We start from the raw sequence: 11,606 nt of genomic DNA on the forward strand, positions 1-11,606 counted from the left end.
GATAGGCCGCAAAGGAGATGCTCCAGAAGCAAGATTAATGAAAGAGATTCCACTTTCGGCAGAGCCCGGTGCCAAAAGAAGGAAAGATAGACTGAGCGTGCCAGATGAAATACGCTTCAGTCAGGTCGGAATCCATCATCCTATTTTCGTTGAGAATAGAGGACGATGCGAATGGTGCCAAGCCACGACCGAGAGAAGACCCAATGGTCATTCGAAGGAATCTCGACCATTCTCTCAGTGCAGTATGTGCAAAATCTTTCTTTGTCTGTCCAAGAAAAGAAACTGCTTTTTGGAATTTCACGATGATCGGATACTCGATCCAACAAAGGCTGCTGCTGAAACAGTACTTGCTGTCGATCCTGAAGAAGAGATCGCAGTCCAAACTGTCGAAACGGATCCTTTGGGGATTTACCCTTCATCTGATTCCTCTGATGATTCTTATTTTGATGCGCTAAATAATGATGTAAATGATGGTGTCCTTTTAGATGAAGACGAATGGGTTAAATAAACTGTTTTATGTTGTATCAATTTGTTTTTTTACTGAGTTTGGGGATCTGAATGAGCGGTCACCGGCACGGGCGAAAGCCTGGATTGATATCAACTGAAATAGGAACGGTCGAAAGAAATGGATTCGAAGCGGATGTTGGATGTAGCTGTTTGGAATAAGCGAAAATGAACCAGAAGTGTCCGGTTCAATAGTTTATTCCATCGTGGACAAGCTCCTTTCCTTCCGCCGTTTCAAATGGATTCATTTTGATTCCGTTTTTGGCCGAGAAAAATGAGAAAGAGAAAAGGCGAAGAATTTCCGAAGTGTCGGATCATTTTTGTTTTCATCTTTCGCGTTCTACTCGCTGAAACCCCTAAGACTTTAAGTGCGAGCCGTCTGACGGGACAAATCTTTTTAAAGTGGCTGCTGTGTGTAACTGTGGGGACATTTTTTTTTGTCCCGGCAGACGGCAGTCGCTTGGAAATTTGGCCGTTTTTCGGTGACTGAAGTGCCGGTCGGGACTTTCCTGACGGGACAAAAAACAAAAAAGCAATAAAAGTACAGTAAAAAAAGGAATTTTTTATTTCTTTTTAATTGAGTGGTTTGAGACGTCCTCAGCAATCAGTACTTTTAATTTCAGTCAAGCACGGCCAAAATAAATTTGGCGTCGAAAAAGGGATAAGGGACCGTGGTGCAAAATCCGGACACTCATCACAAGCTATCCTACTCATTATTTTCTGAGAATTTTAATAATCTGATGGCTTTTATGGCTCTGTGGATGAAGTCTAGCGAGATGATATGTGGGGTGAGAGTTCAAATCCCGAAAAAAATGGGATTTACAAATAATTTTCATATCAGTATTATACAACGTAGAATATAGCAGGTTAATTCATAATAAACATGAGGTTTCTTTTCTTAAATTTACGAGTAACCTGAGCCCCGTTCAAATCCGGGGAACTTTTGTCTAGCGTAAAGTCGGACTCTTTTGCTATTCGCTTTTCTGTAGCTTAATCATCTGCCCGTAATAGATTTTATCGTGGGAAATCTGCCCAGTGACTACCTTACTTGAAGATTTCGTCATCACGGCGATGCTATAGCCATCTGATGGTGATGCTGGTTGTTGCGTCATCAAAGATTGCGTCATCACGGCGACGACATCTGGTGGTGATTTGTTTGGGCATGTTTGGGCATGTTCCATAAAAGCTTTTGGGGGAGGAGCCTGTGTTGACACATTATGCGTGACATGAATAAGCCCCTCCCCCAAAAAGCTTGTTCTTTTATTATATATGGATTATGAATTTTTGGCAACAGTGTTTTAAAAATATTGACAGTATGCCAGTCTGCTACACGGTAGAGAACAGAAAGGTTGTACGTGATAAATCTCTTATTTAAGTAAAGTGAAGTAAAGTGAGAGTGTAGTAATAATTAAGAATTAAGTAAAAAATTAAGTAGAATTAAGAAAAAAAAAGTACTATTAAGTAAAGTTTTGGTCGGCTAAAATAGACTTTTAACCGACATTTTTGAGGCGATGATGATATCTGCCTCGGGCAGAATTTTCGTTCCTTTTTCTGTCACCAGATGCGGAAGAGTAACGAAATCTGTGAAAATCTAGGCTTTATTTTGGTTGCCAACGTTACGGACTTTTTATCAGCTAGACTGCGCCAACCCGTAACGATAGCAACCAGCGAAAGCCCAGATTTTCACAGATTTCGCTACTCCCCGTCATCTTGTGGCAGAAAAAGGAACGAATCCTTCCCCTGAGCCAGATATCATCATCGCCTCAAAAATTTGCCCGACCAGCTCCTCCTCCATTCCTCCTTCATGGTGTCTCTATAGAATTTAGCTTTAAAATAGAATAGTAAGTTGATACGCACTCCATGCTGTTTACAGCAGGCAAATAAAATCAAGAACGCATATAGAATGATTCTGGAATCTTTGAAACCCTTTTCTAAATTCTGAGAAATGGTAGTTCGTGACTAATATAGGCCTAGCATTAATCATGTAAGCCCTGTTATTGCATCCCTGTTTATGCATGGTTGGTTGTTTGCATTATGTAATAACCTTTTTCTTTGTGCAAATTTGAGGCCAGAGCCAGCCATCATAACAATGAGATGCAAGAATTTGTTGTGCTGGTATCAACCTGTAGGCAGGAATCTCAGTATATCATTGTTCGGGTAAATAATTTTCATTACTCTTATTCTTGTGACCTGGAACATTTTAGAATGATGCGTGACTTGCATTAACACAGTGAATATAACATGGACATATTCAAGCTTTAATTCTCGTTTTGTTAACCAGTTACCACTGTACTGTAGGCCTACCACTATCATACTTTTTCTTACTTGATTGTAAATGTATATTTGTCTTTGTAACCATTTCCTGATTTTTATTTTAGGTTAACAGCATTCTCTTGGGTGTACGACATTCAGGCCCAGTCATGCAGGCCCACCTTTTTTTACGTGTCTTTCAGGCCCAATTTTGACGTCATTCAGGCCCAAGTTTTTTTTAAATAAAATCATGGAAATTTTAATATTTTAATAAAGCTGACCATTATACCACCGGTGAAATGTTAGAAGTCGGGGAAACATGGGTCCGTATAGTTTTGCTAAGACACTGACCAATGTAATGCAGCATGTGACCGCATGATATAGCAGTGACTGTTGCAATTGTCTTTATTAAATTCCAATTCAATGGTAATTTCTTTCTCGCTTTGTCCAAGACTCGAACCTCGGCCCTTTGACATTACAGCCGGAGGTTATGACCATTAGACCACCGTTATTATTTTAGCCAAGGGAGAAACATCGGCCAGAATGGTATGGACTCGATAACGTCGTCAACTTATTAGTTTGGTCTCATTTCCACTCAACCAAACCACTTTTTGAAATGACATTGCAATTCACCGTATTCTTATTTGAATTTTCTTATTCTCTTCATATTTGTCCAGGCCGACTTCTATGACTTTCTAAAGAAACATCCGAAGCTATGTTTGTGGATGTGTAAGTGTTGTATGTAGTAGCGTGTGAACTGAACTGAACGTGTAGTGGTAGTGCCCAGGTGTGGGAGCAACTATGCTCATCAGGGGGAGTCAAACTCGAATACCCAAAGTGAGCCGACTCCAGATCACTAAGTGACGCCTTATTCGACTCACCCACTTGTCCCCCGAACGTTGACGTTTTATTGCGAACGAAATTGAAAAAATTTCCATGATTTTATTTAAAAAAAACTTGGGCCTGAATGACGTCAAAATTGAGCCTGAAAGACACGTAAAAAAAGGTGGGCCTGAACGTCACGGGCCTGAATGACTGGGCCTGAATGTCTTACACCCAAGAGAATGCTGTTAACCTAAAATTAAAATCAGGAAATGGTTACAAAGACAAATATACATTTACAATCAAGTAAGAAAATTTATGATAGTGGTGCAGTACAGTGGTAACTGGTTAACAAAACGAGAATTAAAGCTTGAATATGTCCATGTTATATTCAATGTGTTAATGCAAGTCACGCATCATTCTAAAATGTACCAGGTCACAAGAATAAGAGTAATGAAAATTATTTACCCGAACAATGATATACTGAGATTCCTGCCAACAGGTTGATACCAGCACAACAAATTCTTGCATCTCATTGTTATGATGGCTGGCTCTTGCCTCAAATTTGCACAAAGAAAAAGGTTATTACATAATGCAATCCACCAACCATGCAAACAGGGATGCAATAACAGGGCTTACATGATTAATGCTAGGCCTATATTAGTCACGAACTACCATTTCTCAGAATTTAGAAAAGGGTTTCAAAGATTCCAGAATCATTCTATATGCGTTCTTGATTTTATTTGCCTGCTGTAAACAGCATGGAGTGCGTATCAACTTACTATTCTATTTTAAAGCTAAATTCTATAGAGACACCACGAAGGAGGAATGGAGGAGGAGCTGGTCGGGCAAATTTTTGAGGCGATGATGATATCTGGCTCAGGGGAAGGATTCGTTCCTTTTTCTGCCACAAGATGACGGAGAGTAGCGAAATCTGTGAAAATCTGGGCTTTCACTGGTTGCTATCGATACGGGTTGGCGCAGTCTAGCTGATAAAAAGTCCATAACGTTGGCAACCAAAATAAAGCCTAGATTTTCACAGATTTCGTTACTCTTCCGCATCGGGTCTTCCAGACGGGTACCAACTCGTCTTCTTAACCGTTTACTTTTAGGTGGTGTTGCCGAACTAAATTTGATAGTCCGACACTTGGTCTCACACCTTGCGGAACTCAGGAAGCGCTCTTGCTTACGGGTCTTTTTTGAGTATCGGGATTCGGCTCAGGAGTCGTCTACCGATTGGGAGATAGCGATAGCGGTAGATTTATGACGGTCTCCGTTAGGTAGCGATCTCCTCGGGTTCAACGGATCGGGTCGGTCCAGAGAGCCCAACCTATTGTCAATCCGCTTTGGCAGTAGCTCGTCGGGGTAGTCGATTCTACCGCCGCGAGAACGGTCTTAACCTTTCGTCTTATCCTGGACAGATTCCAGTCATCTAACCGGTCTCTTTTCATTCTTATTTGTATTTTCAGATGAATACTGAGCAAAGCGTTGGCACCCAAACCATTGCTACGAAACGTCGACGAGCCTATCGTTCCGCCGACGCCAGTAAGTATTAGTTGCGACTGGACACCGTCATACGGTCTTAGTTCGCTGAACCACCCGAGAGAAATCTCGGTAGAATTTTCCTCCGTCCAAGGAAGTATTCAACATGTACTTTATTACTTTACTTTATTTTGTAAAATAAAGTAAGCAATAAAGTAAAGTATATTTGAAAAGCAAACTTTAATTTACTTAATTAGAGTAACCTATTAACTTAACCGTAGGCTACTGTAAAAAGTTACTTAACTTGGTGGCGTATTATGCTACGTTATTGTATAATTTATTGGCTGAAAAATATAACCATGCCATGGCTTATATAACCATGAAAATCATATAATCATGACCATAATAAAGTATGGTTTTATGCTTTATTAGACTTTACTATACCCACCCAAAACCCCTGTATTTCCTCTCTACGCTCGGGCTCATTCCCGCTTAGTTACTTAACTAGATTAAGTAAAGTAAAGTGAATTAGATAAGTAAATAAAAGTAAGATGTTGGTCGGTTAAAATAGAATTTAACCCTTGTTTTCAGTGAATTATATTCAAAATTAGAATTCCCCGTTAAACGATAGGCCTACAGTGTTTAAAGGGAACTTTATTGAATATGGCTCCAATTAGAGTTCCTGCACTAGCACTAGATAGTGCAAAAGAAGAGCTTAAAGGTATCTTTGTGTCCAGAAATAAAGTTATATCAATGTTGCTCTAATGATTTTAATTTAGTTTTTGTAGCGAAACCAGCGAATAGAAATCGAGAGAAATTGAAGGGATTTGAAATCATTAATGCAGATGAGAATAATATGCAAAATATTGAGTCTGTTGCCCAGTTGCACAAGCATTACTGCTTTCAGTCATGGAAACCAAAGCACGATTACCAGTAAGCTAAACAGTGATAGCCTTTCCTATTAATGTTGTAAATTCACAAGCAATTATTGAATTTGCAGTGCATAGCGTGTCAAGGTCAACAAGGTGCTATATTTTGTAGAATAACATACACATGTGCCCTAAATGTCTAAGAAAGACTTTCAAACCCCTGATTTAAGCCTCCATTCTATTTTGTGGTTTTTCCAAATGAAAATCTTTTCTATTGCATTAAAAAATCCATCCCTGAAATGATCTCCGACACCCTGATAACAGTGTATGGTGCAACTCGATTGAGACAACTACCTCTTGAAGGCAATGATTTCCGTTCCCTAAGACAACTACATTTAAACAAGATTAACAAAGGAAGGATCTGTAGAAGACCTGTCAAAACTACACATCCAATCGCTGTAGACGTCGAGATGAAAGAATCTCATTCGGGTAATTGGTCGTTATTCTGGAAGCAAATTTTTTGAGACATAATTATATTTGTTTGATTGCAGATTTAAAAGTAGACTCTATAGAAGATGAAGATAAATCATGAAAGAAAAGAAAAGATAAATACTATTCTGAGCATTTCTATCCGGAGAAGGATCCTGTCATTACCGAATTCACTGTTTCGGTAAAACTTTGTTTCTCTTTCTGGATCCAGTTCACACAAAATTTTTTATTTTCTATTGCTTAGTCTTAGTCCAAATTCTCCGGTACCCGGGCGACTTCGAAACTTAAGTGCGACCTTAAAGTAACCTTACGATCAGACAACCTCATCGAGTTTTTTAACTATGCAATGGACAAGGGAATTCTCTTGTACCCTTTAAACCCGTTTTTTGAAAACGTCGTTAATTTAGGGCGCACCTCAATTTCAACAAAGGAAATCTGATCGGAAATCAGTGCATTACAGCATTCACAACAGTTTGGACAACACACAATGCTCCCCTGTCGAGTTAGAGGCAGCCATCTACGCCGCATCCAAGTTTGCCACACAGTCTCGAACCTTTTCCGTCAACATGCGCAGTAAAATTGCTGAAATGATTCAGGATCTGGCCACACCTGTAAATACCAAGCTCAAGCTCATCCCCATCCTGCAGTACATGCACCATGATGCTTACACGGCCGCCATAGTTTGACGTTTTTGCCCCCGCTACCCAGCCCAAAATTTCGTCTGTGTAACACTTCACACACTAACTCTGCTGACTAGTGAAACTCTAGTCGAATTCCCGCAATAGCTACTCTTGCTTCTTGAATATCTATTCGATTCAAGTTTTGTCCAACTTAAATTTTGTCTGTCAAAGTTACCCATCTGTGGAGTGTGGACTACGTCTAACGTGGATGGCCTCATTAGCCTACTGCTTGATCAACCTTATCTCGAATTGTATAGAAGGTCACTGGACATTCTAGTTACCCTAGCCATGGCTGAAGCCTCGAACTGTTTTTTCCTCAAGGCCGGTAATTCAGTTTTAAAAATAAAAATACCTTTTTACATTTTCACCCATTATTTTATGTCATGATTTTAGATAAAAATTTACACTTGATTTGGAATCAGTGTTGCTACACTTGAGACCGATCTGATGCAGCAAAAGCAGATCAGCTACTTGTCCAACTTGTAATTGTATCTAGCAAACAATATTCTTATTCGTCCTCAGCGCCCGAATAATGCCAAGACGCTGCCCATGCTTTCGAATCGCTCATATTTAGCCTCTGCTTGTTGGGAAAGACCGAAGAGAGGGAAGTCAAGAATGCGTTGTAATCAGCCGCCCAGCTGAGTCGTGTCGCCAGAAATCAGCGCCACCGTCATTGATTGCCTCATTCGCTTGTTGCTTCAATTTTCCGGTTCCATGTTAGTCCTGCTGTGACAGGCCCTGGCTACCATCGGAAATACTAAACCGCCATTGTCCGCATCTGCAGCATTTGTCGCTATTCATAGCAACCAGCCGCCATTGTGGTTTTCTTCCGTTCGACGAAAACTTGTTCAGCTGTAAGTTTGATTCTCATCCTGTATTTTTATTTCTTGCATGTATCATTATTACCACCATACCTGTACTGATGATTTTGAGGATACTTAATTCTGAACTATGTCAACATCTTCTTATGTTGTCACTTCTGGCCGGCATTTATCAACGAACTTATCCACTACTTCGCCCAACTGCAGCATAGCTCACATTCGGAAGCTCACCGATTTACGTGTAGGAATCTGAAATCAACAAATAATAAGATTAAATTTGGGTGTGAAAATGAATCAAAGAGAACTGTTTATTTTTATCAATGTTAATAATCGTTTAGATACTACAGTCTTCATTTTCCAGGTTCCTGCTTCTCTCTACATGATCCTGGCCGTCTACAATTTGCTACCGACAACGTTAATCGGCTTTTTCGTCGCTATCGTTCACTTGACTGCGAACGCGTTACTCTTTCAGACGAGAAAATCGGTCAACAACGAAGTTGACATTTCTCTGATCATGGCTGATGTCGAATTGTATTTGACGGCAAACGTTGTCGGCATTTTCACTAAGTGCCTGAACGAGACTACGCTGAGATGGGCCTTTCTCGACCGTCGCTGGTGCATCGAGTCCACCATAAAATTGGACTAGGAGAAGAGTCAAGAAGCCAATTTGCCGTGGCCCAACGAATGGGTCATTCTGATTGGAAGTTTCATGCTGGCCACAACTGGTGCCGGCCTGCAGAGTCTCATCTCGGCTCCTCGGCTCCTCTACGCCATCTCCAAAGTCAATTTGGTGTCCAAGCTGAACCCTTTTTCGACGCTGTCGGTTTCCGGCGAACCCACTCGCTCCCTCTTGCTGACTCTCGACAAAATATCATGATTAAAACCAGCCCCCTTTTCTTTATACAGTACGTGAGGCGTTTCCATTGATTTTTGAAATGATCAAAGGCAATTGGACTACTAACGAGAATCTTTTTCACTTGGTTTTGGAATACTAGCCATTTGTCAATTCGGAGTTCTATTGGGCAACGTCGATATTCTGGCTCCGCTGCTCTCCAAATTCTTTTTGATGGTCTTCGGATTCCTCAATCTCGCCTGTGCCCTTATTCAGACACTGTTGAGGACGCCCATCTGGAGGCCGCGATCTAAATACTACCACTGGTAAATAACAAAAGACAGGCAGAATGAAGAATTCCTTTGATTCGATCCACACTTTTATTTTCATTTCCAGGTCGCTGTCCTGTTTCATAGGAGCTGCGCTCTGCGTCCCAGTCATGTTCATGTCTAGTTGGCTCTATGCTTTGATTGCCATCGGCCATCGCTCTGGCCACCATCATCTACAAGTATTACATTGAATATCGCGGGTAAATATGGAATGCAAATACTCGACTTGAATTAAAGCGCCGGTGGCCATTGCTGCTGACGCTCTGGCTCGAATTTGATATGCTTACCGTAATGTCGTTTCGCATCATTGATGAACAGAGCCGAGAAGGATTGGGGAGACGGAATTAAGTGGCCTGGCTTTGAGTGCAGCCCGATTCAGTTTAATCCGGCTGGAGGAGGAACCCGGGACCGCCCCTCATCAAAAATTGGCGTCCACAGATCATGACCTTATGCAAAATGAATGCCTACCTCGCACCCAAACAGCGCAAATTGCTGTCTCTCGCTTTCCAGTTGAAAGCAGGCAAGGGATTGGCCGTCGCCTCGTCTATCCTCCAAGGTATAAATCACCTGTAGACTTGATTGACTTGATCTATTTTTTAAAAGAGTTCCATGTAGTCCATCTGTTAATTTCCGCAAATCCACCTTTGACACACGTTTATAGGTGATATCGCCATGTGCTCCGACGAAGCGACCACGGCCAGACAGAACTTGCGCAAGGCTGTATGGATGAAGAAAAGGTCAAGGGCTTTGCTAACGTGCTGGTTGCCAAGGATGTCGGCCAAGGCATTGTCCATCATCAGTAAGTCTCTCATCGGCGCGCGTCGCATACAATATTCACGAGTCTATAGAGGCGATCGATAACAACGAATTGTCAATTTATTTTGGGGGAAAATTACAGGATCCAGTCGACCAGTTTGGGCGGATTGAAACACAACACGGTTATCTTTGAATGGCCAAACGGTTGGCGCCAGTCGATAGAGGAGGATCAATCGTGGATTCGTGGCGTGTCTTTGTCGATACCATTCACACCGCAGCGGCCAAAAAGATGGCGCTGATTGTGTCCAAAGGAATCTCGTCTTTCCCCGATTTCACCGAGAAAGTGCGCATAATTTCCAATAACCCTCCGGCGCCTCTAATCCTATTTACTTTCCATATCGTCAATTCAATTGCGTCATCATCACATTGAAAATAATCGCCCGATTGGGAATTTCTCCGGTCGTGCAGATCTACGGCCATATCGACGTCTAGTGGGTCGTTCACCACGGCGGCCTGTTGATCTTACTGCCCTTCCTGCTAAGCCAGCACCGCACTTGGCGTCACTGTAACATGCGTCTGTTCACCGTTGCTCAGCTTGAGGACAATTCCATTCAGATGAAAAAAGATCTCAAGACTTCCCTCTACAATTTATTGATGCCGAGGTCGAAGTCGTAGAAATGGTAAGTTGTGCTATACGGCTCTATTCAAAGCACTCCCGGGCGGTTGGAGGTAACCTGGGTAACCTTCCGCATCCGTGGGTGACGCACATTGATTATTTGTCTCGTTTGTCCCCCTCTCAGATGGATAGCGACATTTCGGCTTATTATACATACGAAAAGACTATGGTGATGGAGCAGCGCAATCGAATATTGAAAGAGATGCAACTCAACAAGCCAGATCCATCTGGCGTGAGTGCGGTGAGTTGGATAAAAAATTTAGTTTTTTTTTTCTAGCCAGTGGAGTTCGATTTCTTGGATTGTGTTTGAAAAAGGTCGTAGAGTTAGCGGGGGAAAAAACATTCCTTCCACCGTAACATTATTTAGTGTACTCTGTCTACTTGCCTAACAAACAATCTTCTCTTGACTATTTCTCTGAAATGTTTGCCCTCTCCTTCTCAAAGGAGGTGGTAAGTTCAATCTGGATTAATTCATTCCAAATTGTATACCCTCCCTAATTTTATGTCAAAGAATTTCCCCCACAACTGGTTAAAGCATTGGAAACTCATTGAAACTTATTTGCTCAGGTCAAAGCCAAGGTCAAAGCCATCGTCGACCAGCACCGACACAACGTCAAGGTGCGCTTCTACGATGAAGCCGGCCATCCGACCGAGGCGGATGGTTTGAAGGAAGTCAAAGTGGAGCAGCCGACGGAACCTGCCGCTGAGGCCGAAACGGTCGGTGGCGATCCCGACCTGCCGGGATCGCCACCGAAAAAAAAAACCGCCTGAAAGGAGGGTCTAACTGTGAGTCCTTGTCATCACTTTTTATGCACTCGACGATGCATAAAATTATCTCATTGACGTTTCTTTTTTCTTTTTTTTTCGTTTTTCTTTCATGCAGACATAGAGTTTTGGAGGTTTGACGGAGGGTCTGGACCGAGTCCTCATGGTCAAAGGTTGAAGACGAGAAGTCTTCACCATCTATTCTTAGAATCAAAACTATCGAGGAGAACGTGATCCACCACTAAGCGTCGAGTGCTAGACAAAAAGAAAAAAATAACTGAATCAAAAGTTCTCTAGATACAAATGCCGAAATGCGTCGTATGAGTGCACT

The 11,606-nt window shown here is 41.8% G+C and overlaps 1 pseudogene; it reads left to right on the forward strand.

The window, feature by feature from the left end:
* The first annotated feature begins 6,226 nt into the window (after positions 1-6,226).
* LOC124203464 lies at positions 6,227-11,281 on the forward strand (annotated as a pseudogene).
* Positions 11,282-11,606: the final 325 nt, after the last annotated feature.

This window comes from Daphnia pulex, chromosome 10, assembly GCF_021134715.1.
Source record: "Daphnia pulex isolate KAP4 chromosome 10, ASM2113471v1".
NCBI lineage: Eukaryota > Metazoa > Arthropoda > Branchiopoda > Diplostraca > Daphniidae > Daphnia > Daphnia pulex.